Below are 16,937 nucleotides of genomic sequence, written 5' to 3' on the forward strand. Positions count from 1 at the left end.
GCGATCGCTGGTAATTACTCTGCTGCCATTGGGACGCTCCTTGCTAATTTACAGCATTAGTGGAATCGGGATGTGATTCTTCCTCCTGAGCCCGGGCAGGGCTGTCCCCTGGTGCAGGCAGCCGTAATTATCCACATTTAACTGAGGGCTTGTAAAATCTATTTGTCTAGCAGAATGTGAGTATAATTGCTGTGAATTAAATAAGGATGCAGTTGTGGCTGGAGCAGGACCTCGCCTGACGGAGCGCACAGAAGTTGTGTCTCCGGGGCTGCTCCCTGCGCCGCAGGGAGGGAGGGAGGGAGGCCGCTGCCGCCCGAGAGCCGGGGAGGATTTTGGGGGATTTCTGTACGTCGCCGCGTCCCCAGTGCAGACCTTTCCTCCCTGCGTCGTGGCTGGTCTGACTGGAGTGGATGTGCTGACGGGAGCCAGGCAACCTGTGAGTATTCCCCGTGATCTGCTGGCTTGTCCCCTCTCTCAGCGTTGGTCGCGGCGCTGGGACAGCCCGGGGTTATTTTACTGGATGTGCGCGTTTGCAGGTGCCGGTCGCCACGTGCAGCCGGTTTGCTGGGCCGTTCCGCAGGCGCAGGTCGGCGTGATGGAGTTTCTCCCTCGGTATCCCGCCTTCCCCCGGCATCGCTGCGGGAGCTCCCGGCTCCTGCCGTCCCTGCGGCCGCATCCCACAGTGCATCCACCCAGGTCGGTGGGGGGCTTGGGTGCTGCGGGGCTCCCCGGCAGGGTGGGAGCGGAGGCTGGGTGCTGCTCGGTGGCCTTTTGGGTGGGCACCGGTGCGAGTGGCACTGGGAGGGCTGGTGGAAAGCTAGGTGCCCCGCAGGCGCTGTGCGGGGGGACTTGCCCTGGGTCTCCTCCATTCTGTAGTTGCTGACCCCCCCCCTCCATGGCAAGCTCCCAAGGTGTTTTTAAGGCATCTGGGGTTCCCTGAGGGGCCGTTTCCTCCACCTGCAGTGGCCGTGACAAACCCGTGACAGGGACCCGCTGAGCCCGGAGGAAGCAGCGCTGGGATGGCAGCGGCGTCATCTGTCCCCTTGGCCCGGGCGCAGGGCGCTGGCTGGGCAAAGGGGTTCGGGGACTGTCCGCTCGGAAACCGAGCCAGCAGGAGCCTGGCGGGGGGGCGAGAAGCCGCTCCCCATGGCTGCCTTCCCCCTCCCCAGCAGCGGGGTGGGATGCTGGGTGTCCCCTCTCTGCCTGAGGGCGATGGTGGCCGCAACCCGCTAACGGTGTGACTGAAGCGCTTCCCGCAGCGAGGCCGTGGGAGAGGAACGGTGCGCGTGTGATGGGAGCGTCATCAGGATGCTGGGACCACTCCTGGCGTCCGGGCTGGAAAAGCACCAGGGAAATGGGAAACGTGCAGAAAAGAGCTACAGAAATGGTTCACGGTCTGGAAAATCTGCTCTGCTGCGGGAGATGCAGCTTAAGTAGGTTGAACTTTTCATCCAAGAGAAGTTTAAGAGGTGGCTTTGCGACGTAGGTCGTTTTAGGCTGTGATCAAGAGATTTCTGCGGGTACAGAGCGCTCTAATTTAGCAGGGAAAAGACATAACAAGATCCAGGCAGTGAAAGCTCCAGCTAGACAAATTTTGACTAGAAACGAAGTGCATATTTTTATCAGGGAAGGTAATTAACCACTGGAGCAGCTTAAGCCTGTGGGGGATTCTCCATCACTTGACGTCTCCGGATCAAACCCGGATATCTGTCTGGCAGGGATGTGGTAGCTCGAATGAACATGGGATTAGAGCACGGCTGTCTTCGGCCCCTGGTCCTTGGGCACCGCGCTCTAATGGCCCTTGTAGCCCTGAGCTGCAGTAAGTCGTAATGGTCAGTGTTGGTACTGGGGGGCAGGTTAGAATTGAGGTTACGGCAGGAGAGAGAGCGCGCTGCGGCGCTTCGCTGCGGCGCTTGAAAGCAGGAGTTGAGAGGGCTCATTGCTGTAGAGGAGGGATCTCGTTTTCTCTGGGGGTTTATAGAAGGAGGCGGTGGCGGCGTGCTGAGATCACCCTGGGTAAGGAAAGCGAGTGACGCCATGGGCTGGCCCGAGGGCTCTGCTGGCCACCCTGAGGGCTCTGCTGGCCACAAGCTCTGGCGGAGGGCAGGGCTGCTGCTGCTTCCTGAGGGTTTGGGCTTGGGATGCTCTGCTCCCGAAAAGGCTGCCCCGCACCTGGGTGCCTCCTCCTCGGCTCGTGCCGGTCGCGGTTCCCGCCTGCCGCAGGGCAACCTCTGCCCTCTCCGCGCCAGCCCCAGCCCGGTTCCAGCCCTGTCCTGGGTTGGTTGGTATCTGCGGGAAACGGATGAAAACTTTCTGTGCTTAATTATGAAAATCAAACACTCTGAAGACGGGCCCGTTTGTGGTTTTCCAGCCCGTTTTTTGTGCCCGTGCCGTAATGCTTCTGCCTTGAGCGCGCTGCTCTGCTGGATGTGAGAGTTGTGTAATGGGGTATCGGAAACTTTCCTGAAGTCAAAGTCAGTCGTGTTCCCTCCTGTACCGAGAGACCCGGTGATCTTCTGGGGGAAATGAAATTAAACTGGGGAGTCCTCGACGCATCAGTGTTGGCTGTTGCTTGTGTGGCTCCTTACCTTGAGCCGGGTGGCCACGGACAAAGGGACGGCTGTCTGTCCCACACGCCCCGGGGCAGGCGTGGGGGGTGCCCTCTGCCATGGGCTGGCGCGGGGCCGGGCAGCGCGTTGGCAGAACGGGCAGGACATTGGCTCAGCGGGCGCCGGGAGGGTTCCCAGGGCCGTCCATCTGCTCCTCCGCAGCAGTGTGAAACGTGTGCGGAGCCAGCGAACCGACGGCCGCGGGCCGGGGTCCAGCCTGCTCGGGAGCCTTCCGCGCGCCTGCGGGGGGACGTGGGTGTCCGCTCGCTGGCAGCCGGGGCGGGAGCGGCCGTGGCACGGTGCTGCCAGACCCTCAGCTGGCACCCGGCGTGGTGCCGGTGCCTGACCGTGTTCCCGATGGAGGAGCATCCTCTCCCGCTGGCGAGGGCTGCAAATAGCAACTGAGTCAGACTCTGGAATGGGACCATGTTTTTCCAAATAATTTTAAATCTTTCCTCTGCTCGGAGACCGGATCCTGTATCGGAGGGCAGTGCCAGAGGACAGGGGCGTTCAGTGCGATTTCTGTCACTTCTCAGTGAGGGGGGCACTCGTTGTGCCCCATCCCCGTGGGACAGTGTGCCCATTCCCTCCCGGCTTGCGATGCTCACCTGTTGCTCCAGAGGAGTTGTGCTGGTCCTAATGCTTCTGAGCAGCGAGGACGGCTCCTGTAGGGCAGAGCCGATCCCTGCCACGGGAGCATCCCTGCCACGGGAGCATCCCTGCCACGGGAGCATCCCTGCCACGGGAGCATCCCTGCCACGGGAGCATCCCTGCCACGGGAGCATCCCTGCCACGTGGTGCCCGAGGACTGAGGGCAGGCAAGCGTGGCAGGGCCGGTCTGTGGCAGGGCCGGCAGGAGAGCACGGCGCCCCGCTGTCCCAGTCCCCCCGGGGATGCAGCGTTACCCGACGCGTCTGCACCGCCGCTCTTTGCCTTCATCCCTGACTTTCTGCGGGACCGAGGGCGCCCCGGCCTTCCCAGCTGAAGGAGAGGGGAGAAAATAGGGAACATGGCACGGGAAGCGTTAACACAGAAAGATTTTTACCCTGTGGCGTAAACACTCCAGAATGCATGTTTGCCTTCATTTGCATATTGAAACATATCCTAAAGGCCCCTTGTTTGGAAAGTTCTGTTTTTTACTCTGTCTTCCTATAGAAGGGAGGAAATTATTCATAATTAAAAAGTAATAATAATGTGGAATGAAGGAACCCAGCTGTATAATACCCAGCACAAAAGGGGGAGCGTGGGGAATCTATTTTTAATGGTTTCCACAGCAACGGAGATTTTGTTTACAGTGATTTTCCTCCTGTGCTGTGAGGCTGTTCCCAATTTACATTTATAAGAAGCTCTTGCATAGGAGGTCCATCACTGGAGGGTGCTCTGGGCACTTGGGGAGGATGCTGAGACGATAAGATACGGTTGTGGAGAGGTTGGCTGGTGCTCGTGGGACAGGGTGTGATGAGCAGGACCCCCGAGAGCCGGGTACCTGCCCGGGCATCCCGCTCCGACCGGTGGCATCCCCGCTGGACTGCGCAGCTCCGGTGGCTGCGTGACACAGATAAACGTCTGCTGAAGACCAGCCCAAGAGTTTCAGGTTTACAGCTGCCTTCAGGAGCTGAAGGGTGACCCCCGGCACGGGGACCCGCCTCCCTCGGGCAGGACCTGCAGCGCGGTTCCCTGGGGAGGGCTGGGGCCGTGCCGGCGCTGGGAGCTGAGCCCCTGTAGAGGACTGTGTCCTGCCCCCCTGCTGTGCTGGGCGAGGGGTCCCCAGTGTCTCCTGAGCTGACCTGTTGGCTCTGAACACCCCGGGGGGGTGTTTCCCTGCTGGACGTGGGTGCTGGAGCACAAAACCCCTGTGCCCAGCTGGGGTCCGCAGCTGGTGCCCCCTCGGAGCTGCGGGTGCTGGAGAGAGCCCACATGTCGCCGCTGTGGCGTGAATAACGGGGCAGAGGAGACACTGATTATTAGAGAGCTCTTGCATCCGGCAGGCGCGGGCACAACAAGACGCAGTAGCTGGAAATTGAAACTCTCCTGATGGGTACAGGGTTTTAACGAGGGCTAATAGACCAGCGGAGCAATTTGCTGAGAGCTCGTTGGGTTCCTTGGCACTGGGTCTCTCCCTCTGCGGCTCCCCGAAGGAGACGTGAAGCAGTTTAACCGCGAGCGTTTCGATGGCCACAGGGACAGCGCGGCTCCCCGGGGCAGGGAGCACCGGCCGGGGGAGGGCGGAGGAGGCTTATCCCTGGTCCCTCCTGGGCTCTGCGGAGGATGTGGAGGTGGATAGGGGCTCTTTTTTAGGGTCCCTCCAGGGGTGGGTGGTGAACAGCTCTTGCTGTCCCTGTGCCTGTCCCCGGGTGCTTTAGCCCTGTGTCCCTGGGGATGGTGGCTCAGCTCTGCTTGAGGACAGTGACAAATGAGCCAGGACGGGCTTCAGCTCTGCCCTCAGCCTGTGTCCCCGAGTACCTGAGGGTGTCCCTCGGGAGCGGAGCCCTGCTCCCTCCCCTGGGGTACCCCCTGCGTCTGGGTGGCTTTTGCTTTAACCACGGACTCATTTTCAGGGGTAGAAAGCGGGGCTGGCTCTTGCTCAGGGCTGAGGCAGCGACTCTGGGCTAAACCCCCCAAGGGAAGGTGAAGGTCTGGGCTGGACTAAATGGCGTTTGCCGGCTCCTGGGAGCGTAGGAATCCTGGGGAAGGGAGCTGGCCCCTTCCAGCTGCACGGCGGGGAGCTGCTGCCCGGAGATCGGCTCCTTTTATGAACCAATAAAAGAAGGTTTTTATCACCTGTTCCAGCTAATTTTCTGTGGTTTGTAATGGCTTTGGGAAGCAGGTAATTGCAGCGATCGCATTACATGTGTAGGCATTAAAGGGAATTGAGGGGACTGTTTGTTAATTAGCTGTACTTGTGTGGAACCTGAAACATATTAACCTTCATATAATCCCAAACTATTAGGGATGAAGAAGGGATTTAATGATGGGAGAAACAGAAAAACAAAAAGCAATTAGGGCTCTTCTTCCCAGCATTGCTGGTGCTGGAGGGGGGGTGGCTGGGGGGAAAGCGGGAGGGCCCCCCTGGGGGGGTGTGGGGGGTGTGATGAGTGGGGCTTGGAGCTTGTGGCGGTTTAGGCGGGTGCAAACTCCTCTGGCAGCACCATCCCCAGCCGGAGGCTGAGCGGGGAGACCGGGATACCCAGTTACCTCCTCGTGCTGCTCGTCTCTCCCCCGTTGTAGCTTTGCATCATCCGAGCAGGGACTCGATGCTGCAGAGGCAGCGCCTGCGCCGGGGAGCAGCGATCTCTGCCGGGGGCTCACCTGGATCTTCTCGAGCGGCTTCGCAAACGTCAAGCTCCGAGCGCTCTCCGGGCTGTGGGTCTGCTGGGCATGGGGCAGCCCCACAGCCCTTCCCGGGGACGGGCTGCAGTGTGTGCATGGGACAGGGCAGGGTCCTGGCACCGCTTCCCTTTAAAATCCCCGGAGATTCTCCAGGATGTGGCTGGGAACAGCCCCGTGGTGCAGCTCAGCCCCCCGACACGCTGGGGGTCTCGCTGGGAATTGCGGAGGGGAGCGAGCACCCAGGGGCTGGAAGCCAAAGCGTGAGCGGAGGGAGGGGGTGATGGAGACCCCGGTCTCTGCGAAGGACGTTCCTCCTGGACAGGGGGACAGCGGTGGCCGGGCTGGGGTCAGGGAACGCAGCTGGGAGAGCCAGGATCAGGAGCCGCAGGAAAGTATAAATAGTGTTTCCATGGCAACCGCTCAACATAAACTCTTTCCTCCCTGATTTCTGAGCTAACCATATTCCGAGCAGTCCTGGGCTGCTCCCCCGCGTGGCAAAACCCTTCAGGTGTTGGTTATTTCTCATGATCCTTCGCAGCAGCAGCAGCGGTTGGTGTTGGCACCGCGTGCTGGCGCCGTTCTGCGGCCGTGGAACACGGCGCTGCCGGAGCCGGGGGTGGGAAGAGCCACGTTCACTCCTCTCTTGCTTCTGAGCTGGAGGCTGGGGAGGCCGAAGATGTTTAACCTGCCCCTGCCCTGGCTGCGCAGAAATGGGACGGATCTCGTGCCTGCTGGTCGCTGGGCACCGCTGCCCTCGAGGGATGCGAAGTCTGGAGGGACTCGGGGATCCCCGCTGCTGCACATCTGGCTGGCAGCCTCCTAACGTAGCTTCCTCCCTTCAACAGGTGCAGAGCGGGAGAGCCACGGATTTCCCAGTCCCGTGCAGTGACTGCCATGACACCTCCTGCCCAAAACTGTCAAAGCCTGGCCGGGCACATGAAGCCCCTTAGACAGCTCCACTTTCCTGCTGGGAGCCCTGGTGCCTTCACCAGCAATCGTTAATATCCATCAGCACCGTGCAAACAAACTCCCCGCTCCATTTATTCCACCCAGCTCTGGATTTAATTAGGTTTTCCAGTTTTCTGCTTGTCCTGGGCCGATCACTCCTTAAAACAGTGGAGAATTAATTTGCACCTGCTGTCAGAAAGCGTCTCTCCCCAGTTAGAAAAATAATTAAGCCATCATCACACATCAGGGGTAATGAATCACTGCGCGCCATTCCCTTCACAGGTCGTTTGTTTCCTTCCACACTGGCAAAGAAGGTGCAAACTAAATGTGAGCAGCTGCCAAGTTATCCCTGTTCCCCCTCTGCCCAGTTCCATTCGAGCTCCGTGGATGTTCCACCTGAGCTGGACCGTGGCCTTTTGGAAGGGTCCTGGGGGTGGGGGGGCAGGTGAGCAAGGTTTCCCAGGGATGATGAGAGATCCTGGGTTTGCCCCTTCCCGCTGCCCGGGGGGGGCTGTGCCGAAGGGATGGGCTCTGCCTGCTCACGCCGCATCCCAGCCATGGCAGTGTCCTGCGGTGGGGGAGCTCAGCCCAGGCTGGGGGCTTGCACCCTACAGACTGGCGATCCTGGCGTCAGCCGCTGGCGAGGGATGGGGGGCGTGCGGTGGCACGCGGAGGGGGCAGCGGCAGACCTACCTGTGGTAGCTGGAGCGCGCCTGGTACCGGGCTTCTGCTGCAAAAGGCAGATAATGCCGCTCACGTCGTGTGTCAGCAATAACGTACCCTTGGTGTGGCCGTGGAGGGTGGCAGAAGGGAAGGGGGTGACGTGGCAGGAGCCGGTGCCCGGGGGGGGTTTAGCTGCACGTTAACCACGCTGCCACGAGCACCCCCAGCCCGTGGGTCTGTGCGGTGTCTGCGTGGGGCCGTCCCTGCCGAGCGCACGCTGTAGTTGAGTCCGGACATGCTGTGATGCTGGGGAGAAAGTGATACGATCGATGGGAGGGATCAAGGTAAATGGCTTGTATTTGCATGATATGAGATAGTTACTGGTTTGGGTGTAGATGCACCCCCGGATTTGGGGTCAGGAAGAATTTTCCTCCAGATGAGGTTGGTGGGGGGTTGCTGCAGGTTCTGTCCTCTGCTGGCAGGTGGGTTCTGCTTGGGGTGATCAAATGAGGGCTTTAATGAACCATTTCGAGTACCCGTGTCCCCGTCTCCCTCTCTCTGCTGTGTTGCATTTGTGTCACTTCACCTCTTGCTCCGTGGCAGGAGCTCACTGCACCCTTGGAGGGGGGCTTGGAGGGATGTTCCTGCGTGTCCTCCGTGGCCTGTGACAGGGCTGGCGAGGAGACACCACCCGCTGGAGAGATCCCAGGTCTCTGTGCCGGCGCCTCGAGCGGAGGCCGTGCTGTGTGAGCCTCCTTTAGACGCGTGTTTATCTCTTCTTGAGGGTGACCGTGTGCCCCGGGAGCGTCTGAGCGAGAGCCGCTGGGCTCGGGGCAGTTGCTGTGCGTTTGGGTGAGGCAGAGATTTGGGAGGACGCAGCACAGACGGCCCCTTTCCCCAGTGCCAGGCTGGCGCTTCCCCCCCCACCTCTGCAGTAAATCGCTCTGTCACTTCCCATATGGGAACGTTTGGGGGAAGGAGGTTTCATCCAGGCGGGAAGGGGCCGGGAATGCGGGCGAGCTCCGCGCAGCACCCGTAGCCACTGAAGGAAGCTGCCGGGGCCCCGGGGCCGGCTCTCTCCTGCTCTTTCCCTCTGGACAGATCGGCACGGGGTCAGCAGTGCTGCGGGATGGCGGGGACAGCGGTGGGGGTGAGCGCGCCTGCGGCGAGGCCAGCAGAACCCCTTCCACTGTCACCGGTGCCCCATCTGGTCTCGTCATCTCCAATGATTCCTCCCTTCCCGCTGGGGTTACTCGAGGAGTTTTCCCAATGGCAGCGCCCCTCGGGGGGCAGAGTGCCCCAGACCTGGTGTGAGATGTGCCTTGATGCTGGTGCACAGAGCCGGTGGCCACGCTGGTCACGCAGGGCCATTAGCCCTATTCTGTGGGCTCGGTGAGTGGGGCTGAAGCGCCTGCTTTTGCCTTTGCCGATTTGTGCTCACACCTGCTCACATGAAAGCCCAGTGCCCACTTCAGTGCCAGCTGATTAAATTAAAGTCCTAGTGAGTTTGAATAATTTTCCCTGTGAAATGTGGCAGATGGCCTCCATTAGGCGTCTGCTCCCAGCATCTGCCAGGATGTGATCAACCCCTCTTTGGAAAACGCACAAAAGGGAGTGGAAGTGGAGAGACCTGGGAATGGGAGCCCATCCCTTCATCCATGAAGAGGGAATCAAATATTCCCTTTGGAAGCAACTGATGTTCTGGAGGAGCAGCATCCGCGCGTCCCTCCAAGCCCCTCTGTGCGCTCGCTGCCGTACCAGCGGTGGCTGGAGGAGGAGGGATGGGGCTGCGGTTCCTGGCCCGCTGGCCCAGGTCACGCTGAGGGTAAGCAGAGCCCTAGCATTGGGGTGTGTTGTCCTGTCTGATGCTGTGCTGTGTCCCCGTGTTCCAGAACTGGGTGGGCTCCCAGGGCGCCTACCTCCGCTGCTCAGCCCCTTCCTCCTCTCTCCGGGCAGCCTGAGCAGCTCTCGTGTGCCGGGACGGCTGGGAGCGCTGCAGGGGCTGGCTGGGCTTGGGGGTCCTGCCCACGTTTGCGCTAAACCAGCCCAGGCTCCAGGCCCTGCCGTGGATCCTGCTGCGAGCCCTGCGCTGCTCTCGCCCCGGTCTGTGTTGCAAAGGCGTCTGGCGCGCGCGTGATCATCTGACACAGCTGTATGCGCGTCCTTCTGCGTCGTGGTCCCCTTATAAAGGGTACGGGACATGGGGAGTTGCGTATGCATTGGGGTGTCCCATCTCCAAACGCTGTACCCATGGGACTTGGTGCAGGAGCGTGCTGTCAGTGGACTTCAGTGCTGGGCCCTGTTGGGGACAGGCAGTGTGTGGCACTGGGGACAGGAGTGGCGACGCTTGTTTGTGTGACTGTCATGATTTCGGCTGGGATGGGGCTGACTTTCTTACTGGCAGCCGGTGCAGTGCTGGGGTTTGATTTGATTTGAGATGAAAACAGCATTGGTAAAACACTGGTGGGTTTGGTTGTTGCTGGGCTCTCAAGGCCTTTTCTGCTCCTCGCCCCCCGCCAGTGAGTGCTGGGGGGGCACAAGGAGCTGGGAGGGGACACAGCCAGGACAGCTGGCCCCGACTGACCACAGGGATGTTCCATGCCATGGGAGGCCATGCCCAGTGCATAGAGCTGGGGAAGGACAGAGAAGCGGGGGGACGTTGGGAGTGACAGCATTTGCCTTCCCAAGTCACTGTTCTGCGGGATGGAGCCCGGCTTTCCTGGGGATGCTGAACACCCCCCCCCCACCCAGCCATGGGGAGCAGGGAATGAATTCCTTGTTTTGCTTCGCTTGTGTGCGGCTTTTGCGCTACCTGTTAAAGTGCCTTTATCTCAACCCACCAAGTTTTTCCTCCCGTTCCCATCCCCGCTGGGGGCTGAGCGAGCGGCTGTGCGGTCCTGCCTGCCGCCTGGGGTTAAAGTTACAAACGGCGACAGTGACAGAAGGGGACAGATTGCGAGTGGAGGGGACGGGCGGTTTCCCCTGGTAGGTGTTGGCGGCAGCCCCTGCCGCTGCAGCCGGGCGGGGACCGGAGGGACCGGGGCGCTGGCGGGGACCGGCGGTGGCTGCCGGCAGGTGGCGGCTGCTGCCCGCGCCGGGCCGGGCTGGGAGCGGGGAACGGGGGTGGCCCGGGGGGGCGGCGGGGGGTCTCCGGTGCGATGCCGCCCCTGTCCTGCCGCCCGGCCCGGCCGCTGCGGGGCACACGCGTGGCCGAGCCCCCCCCCCCCCCCGCCCCGCGTCGTGAGCCGGGGGCAGCGGGGCCCCCCGTGGCCGGGAGCTGGCGGCGGGGGGGAACCGGGGACGCGCTGGGGCGGCTGCCAGCCCGCAGGCAGGGACACTGCTCTACCCGGCATCGGTGCGAACGAAGGCGGTTTCCCCCGCAAACGGCTTCATAAAGCGAAAAAGGCGCTAAAGCTGCGCCGAAACCCCTGCGGGCTGGGGGCGGGCAGAGCGGGGACGGGGGCGGGGGGGGGCTCCCCGGTGCGGCGGGGGGAGGCAGAGCTCTGCTCGGCTGCTGCTGGAACGCGGTGGAAGGTACCAATAAACCCCCGTCCCGGAGACCTGGCAGGAGGGTCAGATGCTGTAGCCCGCGTTGGGAGCAGACAGTGCCAGGGAGGAGGAGGAGCAGGAGAAGGAACTGCTGGAGGGTCCCCGACGTGCCCGCGGTGGCGGGGAGGAGGCTGCACGTTGGAGGATAATCCGGAGGAAGAGCCTTGTGCCTTCGCCTGCCCGCACCGAGCATCCGCAGCCGGGCGGGAGCAGAGATGGTCCTTCCACCCTGTCCCTGCGGCGCTGGGGAAGCTCAGCCTGTGCCTCTGCCGCGGGGCCTCGCCACGGCCTCTTGCTCCTGTGTTGCGCCCTTATCACAGATAGGTCTTCTCCTCCACTTGCTAACTTAGCCATCGTCGCGTTCTTTTAATTAAATTAGCATCTTTTAATACATTTTGTCCTGCCATCGCAGCTTAATGTCTCTATGCAGCTGCAGGGAGCTTGGAGCCCCTCCGGGGCCCGTGGTGTGCGGGGGTGCTCAGCCCCTTTCTGGGGTGCTGGGGTCCCATCTGTTATCTCCTGCAGGTCCCTGGGGTCTGTCAGGAGGGGGAGCGCAGGGACCTCTATCCTCCCCAGGTAACTGATGTTCCTGGTAGGAGGGGAAGGGGATGAAGCTCCAGGGCCTGGATGTTCCAGGACTGGGCAGCTCGGGCAGCCTCTCTGCTCACCTGCTGCTCCCCTCAGAGACGGGGTCCAGGCACCTTCTGGGCGCAGACAGGGTGGGCAGCACCCGTGGTCCGCACTGCGGGCACTGCTGCATCTTCTGCCAGGGCCAGGCGCTCTGCACCCTGTAATGGATGCACCAGCCTCTCCATTAACATTTTCACACAAGTCAATTCTCTTCCTTAAGTGACCTTTAAGTGTGATGCCTGAGTGGTAATTGGCCAGCGATGAATGCGGGGCCCTGGCAGGAGGAGTCTCCATCCTGCTGGGTCCCCTTCGGTGGGCTCCAGAGCTGCCCCTCCGGGCTGGCACGTTCCAACAGGCTGGGGAGCACCTGGGTGCTGCAGGTCCAGGTGCCCTGGGGAGGCGGGCAGCCGATGGGAGATGCTGAAGAGGAGATGGGTGCTCATGTCTGCACAGTTCCCTCCCGAGGAGGGTGCTGTGGCCGCCCCAGCTTGCGGGTGGGCTCCCTCGGGTCCCCTCTCCCTGCTGCTGGGGGCAAGGCATGGTGTGGCAGGGCTGGCCCCGCTGCTGGCTGTCCCCATGTCTCCGGGCTTCTGGTTTGGGGTGATGATGGGGGTGTTTCAGGCTGCCAGCCCTTTTGGGGGGGTGTCACTGCAGCGCTGAGTGGGTGCTGTGATGGGATGGTCCCATGATGGCTGTTGCGGCAGCATCCCGGTGAGAAGAGCTGGTGTGTCCCCAGCTGTGGAGGCGAGGGTCCAGCCGTGCCCAGCGAGGGGCTGCGTTTGCCTAGTTGTGCCCTTTCTCAGTGAGGGCTGGGGGGGGGGGGAAGGGGGGGGCAGGCAGAGGGGGGGTCTCCCATGGTCACCCAACCTTGCTGAAGCGCAGCAAAACACCTCAATTGTTAGTCGGGGCTTGTCGGCTGTATCGCAGGAGCACCGGATAAAGTGTTCCAGTGAAGAAGATAATTGAAAATCAAAAAAGACTTTGTTAATTTGATTAGGCAGAGCCGTAGTTGAATTGTTCTTCATCAAAAGAGATTTAATTTTGACATGCAATTAAATCCTTCTGGTGTACTGGTGCCCTGCGCGTTCCCAGCAATAGGGCAGGCTGGGGGGGGTGGGCGCTTTGCAGGGCAGCGCCGAGAGGCGAGGTGCTGGGGGGGCAGCGGGGGAGTGGGGTGAGGGGAGTGCAAGTGTCTGACAGGCGTGATGGGAGCGAGGAGGGTCTGTAGTAGCAAACGCTACTCATTTAGCGCTGACTTTGAGTTGTGGTTTGATTGCTTTAACTAATTACATCAATGCAGAAGGCAGCTCCGTACCTGCTGGGTCCCCTCACCCCGGGGCTGTCCCCTCGCCCCACCAGCCCCGATCTCCTGGGCTTGAAGCCCCGACCTACAGGGCTGTGGTTTTGTGAAAAGGGTCGTTGCTGGCGGCTGGGTTTGGTGCAGCGGCATCGGCACCCTCCGGCCGGGCAGGAGCTGCCTCCCGCTGCTCGGAGCCGGGGTGGGCAGCGCTGGCATTGGGGTCCCCGCCAGCTCCAGCCGTCCTCACCAGCTGCTCCTTGCACTGATAAGGCAGAGGATTATCGCTGCTGCTGAGCTGAGGTGCCATAAGCCATCCCTGCCGCGCTGGCGGGGGCCGGGTGGAAATCCCGCAGTCGGGGTTGTGGATTTAGAGCTGGTGGTGAGAGAAGGAGCTCAGTGGGATGTGACAGAGCTTTCAAACGTGCGAAGAAATGTCTGCGTGCCGCCTCGGGCAGGAGCGGCGGAAGGCCCTTGCAGTGAGAAGGAGCTTTAGGAGGAATCGCGGGAGGTCTGTGTGCTGCGGCCACGGCAGCGCACGCCGTTCCGCCCCGGCGGAGGGAGGTGGCGTGGGAAGGAGTGTGGGACTTGGCGATGCTGCGCCTCGCAGGGCTGGGCTCTGTGTCATGGTTTAGACTGGACTGGCCACTGGGACGGCACGGCAGGGTCCCGGCTCTGTTCGGAGCCACTGGGCACCCGCTGAGCCGAGCCCTCTCCTTGCCCCTGCGCTGCTCCATGCTGCCCTCGGCGGGGGGGAGTGTCTCCGAGGTCTTGGCGTTGGCAAAGCCCGCGGTGCCATGAGCTGCCCGCATGCCCTGCCTGCGCCTCTCCCACTGGCGGCGAGGCTGGAGCTCTTGGCACCCGGGGGATTTCAGCTGCTCTCATCTAATTCTTCTTAGACTGGATGGAGCCACGGGGAGATTTTCTGTTACAACCTCGCTCTTCCACTTGCCAGCCCAGAGGAGCCTCGCTGGGAGGCGATGGACTTGGCCACGCAGGCGGCTTTTTAATTCCTGCGCGTTCTGCCTGACGGGCCGTTCCTGGCGCCTGGCACGAGCGCTGTGCTGGTGCCCCGGGCTGGCAGGGTGGCAGCGGGCTCTTCGCTGGATGCTCCTGGGCAGCAAAGGTCTCCTTCCCCGGGAGGGCTGGCAGAGCCTCTGCAGCCCTCGCCCTGCACTCGCGGAGATGGGCCGGGGAGTGGGCGACAGGGCTGGTGTAAATGGGGTTTGTTGGTCCAAGCATGAGGTGGCCGGTCCTGCCCACGGCCGCTCTCCTCTCTGCCATTTGTCGTCCCTTTTGCCTCGGTCTTGCCTCCCTTCTCCCTCCTGCGTTGCCATCTGCCTGGCTTCCCCCCGGACCTGCTGCAGCTCTCGCTGCACGTGCCCATATTTCCTGCTGGTTGCCCGGTTGGCCGGCTCAGCTCCATCCAGTTATCCACGCACCGAGCCCCGCGGCTGCCCAGCTCTCACGGCGCTTGCTCTTCTTGGCAGGGGGAGTTTTCTTTCGGGTACCTCCGCCCTGTGTTCCAAATGGCCGCGTTCGGTGCCAGCACAGATGGCAGCGGGAGGATGGGGACCCGTTGGGGAATGTGCGATGTCGGCTGTGGGAGATGGCACTGCTGAGAGCCGCTCCGGTGGCTCAGGGTACGCTGGGCGGAGTGGGATGGGGGGTGTCCTGGGGGCCCCTCGGTGCCATCCCAGTGGAGACAGGTGCTCTGCTGGCTTGTGTTGCTGCAGCCTGGGCATCCTTGGCTGCTCGCAATGCTGCAGCTTACATTTCCACCTGTGAAATGGGCGCCCTGCCTGCCCAAATCCCCAGGGCTGTGTGGGCGAATGGAGCATTGATCTGCCCCTTTGCTCTCGCTCGGTTCCCTGGGGCTCTGCTCCGGCCCCTGCATCGAGGTGCGTGATCTGAGCAGCCGCAGAGGTGTGACAGCGTGACCCTCCTGCTCGAGCCAGAGCTGACAAATCTCATGTCTCGGGCTGCTCTAATTGCCTTTAAAATGCTAACCAGGAGCCAGAGGCACCGCACGAGGGCAAGAAAACACCATAGCAGCCAGGGAGCCTCTGCCCACTGGAGACGTCGGGGAGGATCAGAGCGATACCCGGCTGCGGGGGGACGTGGTGAGCCCGCACAGCGGGACGGCTCCGAGGAGACCCACGGCATACTGCTGCGTGGGGTGCTGGCAGTGCTGGGGGGCTCCGGCACACGGGGCCCGGCGGCAGCGGGAGCTGAGCACCGCGTGTACCGCGGTGCTGGTGGTTCGGGTGCAAAGAGGAGCTGGGTGTTTCTGCCGGGCTGGGAGGGACCACAGTGAAAGCCTGTGCTGCTGCCGCCTTTGCGTCCCCGTCCCAGTGAGCTGTGGTCCCAATGCGGGCAGATCCTGAAGCGGCTGCAGAGCCGACGCCACATCTGGATAACGCACCACGGTATCGTCTTTGCCCTGAGCTGTGGGGTCCCACGGCGGGTGCTGCGCCCGCTCGGGTGGGTGCTGAGCCCCGCAGCCCCGGCAGCATCGGGGCAGGAGGACGAAAGGGGGGAGGCGCGGGCACCCCACGTCCCAGCCGCGGGGCTGGCGGCGCGGGCGGAGGGTTCAGGGCAGGCACCTGCAGCTTTGGGTGCTGCAGCCCCTGCGAGCTCGGCGCAGTGTTTACCGCTTCCATCTTGGCTTCTTGCCTTATTTGTTCTCCTCTAATTGAGCAAATGCGCTGTAGGCAGCGAAGCTAGGCCAGCATTGACTTTATTAGGGGAAAGCATCAATACAACGCTGCGTGTTAGGAGGCTTAGTCTAACACTGTCAGACTACTGGAGTTTTAAAGTTGCACTTTATTCATGATGTTTTGATTTCTCTTGCTCTGGGGACTCCGACTTTGATAGATTGTGATGCGGTACCAGAACAATATGATACACAAGAGCAGCTTGCTTCCAAAACAGGCATTTGCCACGAGAGCCCAACGTTGTCTTGAATTTTTTTTTTTTAGAGTGAAAAATGATGGCATAAAGAAATCTTAAGCTTTGCGCAGTTCAATCATCCAGAATTAGCAACCAGAAAGTTGATTTTACTGCTGACTGGTAGGCTGTTAGAGGTAGTTACGCCAAGCTAATTCCTGGGTTCGTTTTGCTGCGTTTTGCTGCTGCAGCAGCGCTGGCAGGAGCTGTTTTCACTCCAGAAGTTGGAGTTTTTGGCTGTGAAGTTTTTTTTTTTTTTTACTGAATTCTTCTTTTGCAAGCGAGCACCCGCTCCGCCGCCGCGCTGCTGCTGCTGTTCCAGCACGTGGTCCCTTCGTGCCCCGCTGCGCTCCTGCTCCTCCTCGCGCTTGTGGGTTTTGCAGGCGTGAGAGCGGGTAGAAATTGCAGGCGTGGACCCTGCTAACCCCCGTTGTCAGGGCGCCGGAGAGCTTTCTGTCCCTTTTTGAGCCTGTTTCTTGAGGGTGCGTTATCAAAGATGCCAGCGATGCACGTCACAGAATGTATTTTCTGTTCGCACATCTCTCATGTGCGACCGTGCCGGCGCTGTCGGGTGCTCGTTGCCTCAGCGCTGAGCACAACCCATTTATCTGCTCTTCCTGTGGATGCCACAGGGGCTTCTGTCGGAGCTCCCCTGGAATTAAGCATGAATTAAATGTACCATTAAAATAAAGTGTTATCACAGCCATTTAATGAGTTTGAGTCTCTAACAGCTTCATTTCCCTGTGTTTGATGGCCATGCCCCTTCTTATTTGATTGATTCCCATAGGTTGCTATAGAGGGGCACAAGCGGCGTGTTCCCGGGCTCTGCTCCTCGGGTCGGGATGAAGAACTTTCTCCGGTTGGGCAGTCGGGAGCCCATCTCCGCTCCCTGGGGGTGTCCCAGCCCCAGCTGGTGGCAGATGTGGCTCAGGGTAACCGGCCCCGTGCCGCAGAGCCCGGGT

General features: G+C 61.4%; 1 protein-coding gene across 26 annotated transcripts in view; it reads left to right on the forward strand.

Moving 5' to 3' along the window:
• The window catches only part of RBFOX3 (RNA binding fox-1 homolog 3), a 183,145-nt gene that overhangs the window by 105,779 nt on the left and 60,429 nt on the right, over positions 1-16,937 (forward strand). Inside the window, exon 1 of one of the 26 annotated variants that reach the window (XM_063351786.1) lies at positions 326-436. The exons of 24 other annotated variants lie outside the window; for them this stretch is intronic. The gene's annotated coding sequence lies outside the window, so the exon portion shown is untranslated. Of the gene's footprint in view, positions 1-325; positions 437-16,937 lie in introns of those variants that run through there. One more of the 26 variants, XM_063351778.1, reaches the window with a different exon arrangement.

Source organism: Chroicocephalus ridibundus, chromosome 14 (genome assembly GCF_963924245.1).
Source record: "Chroicocephalus ridibundus chromosome 14, bChrRid1.1, whole genome shotgun sequence".
In the NCBI taxonomy this organism is placed as follows: Eukaryota; Metazoa; Chordata; class Aves; order Charadriiformes; family Laridae; genus Chroicocephalus; species Chroicocephalus ridibundus.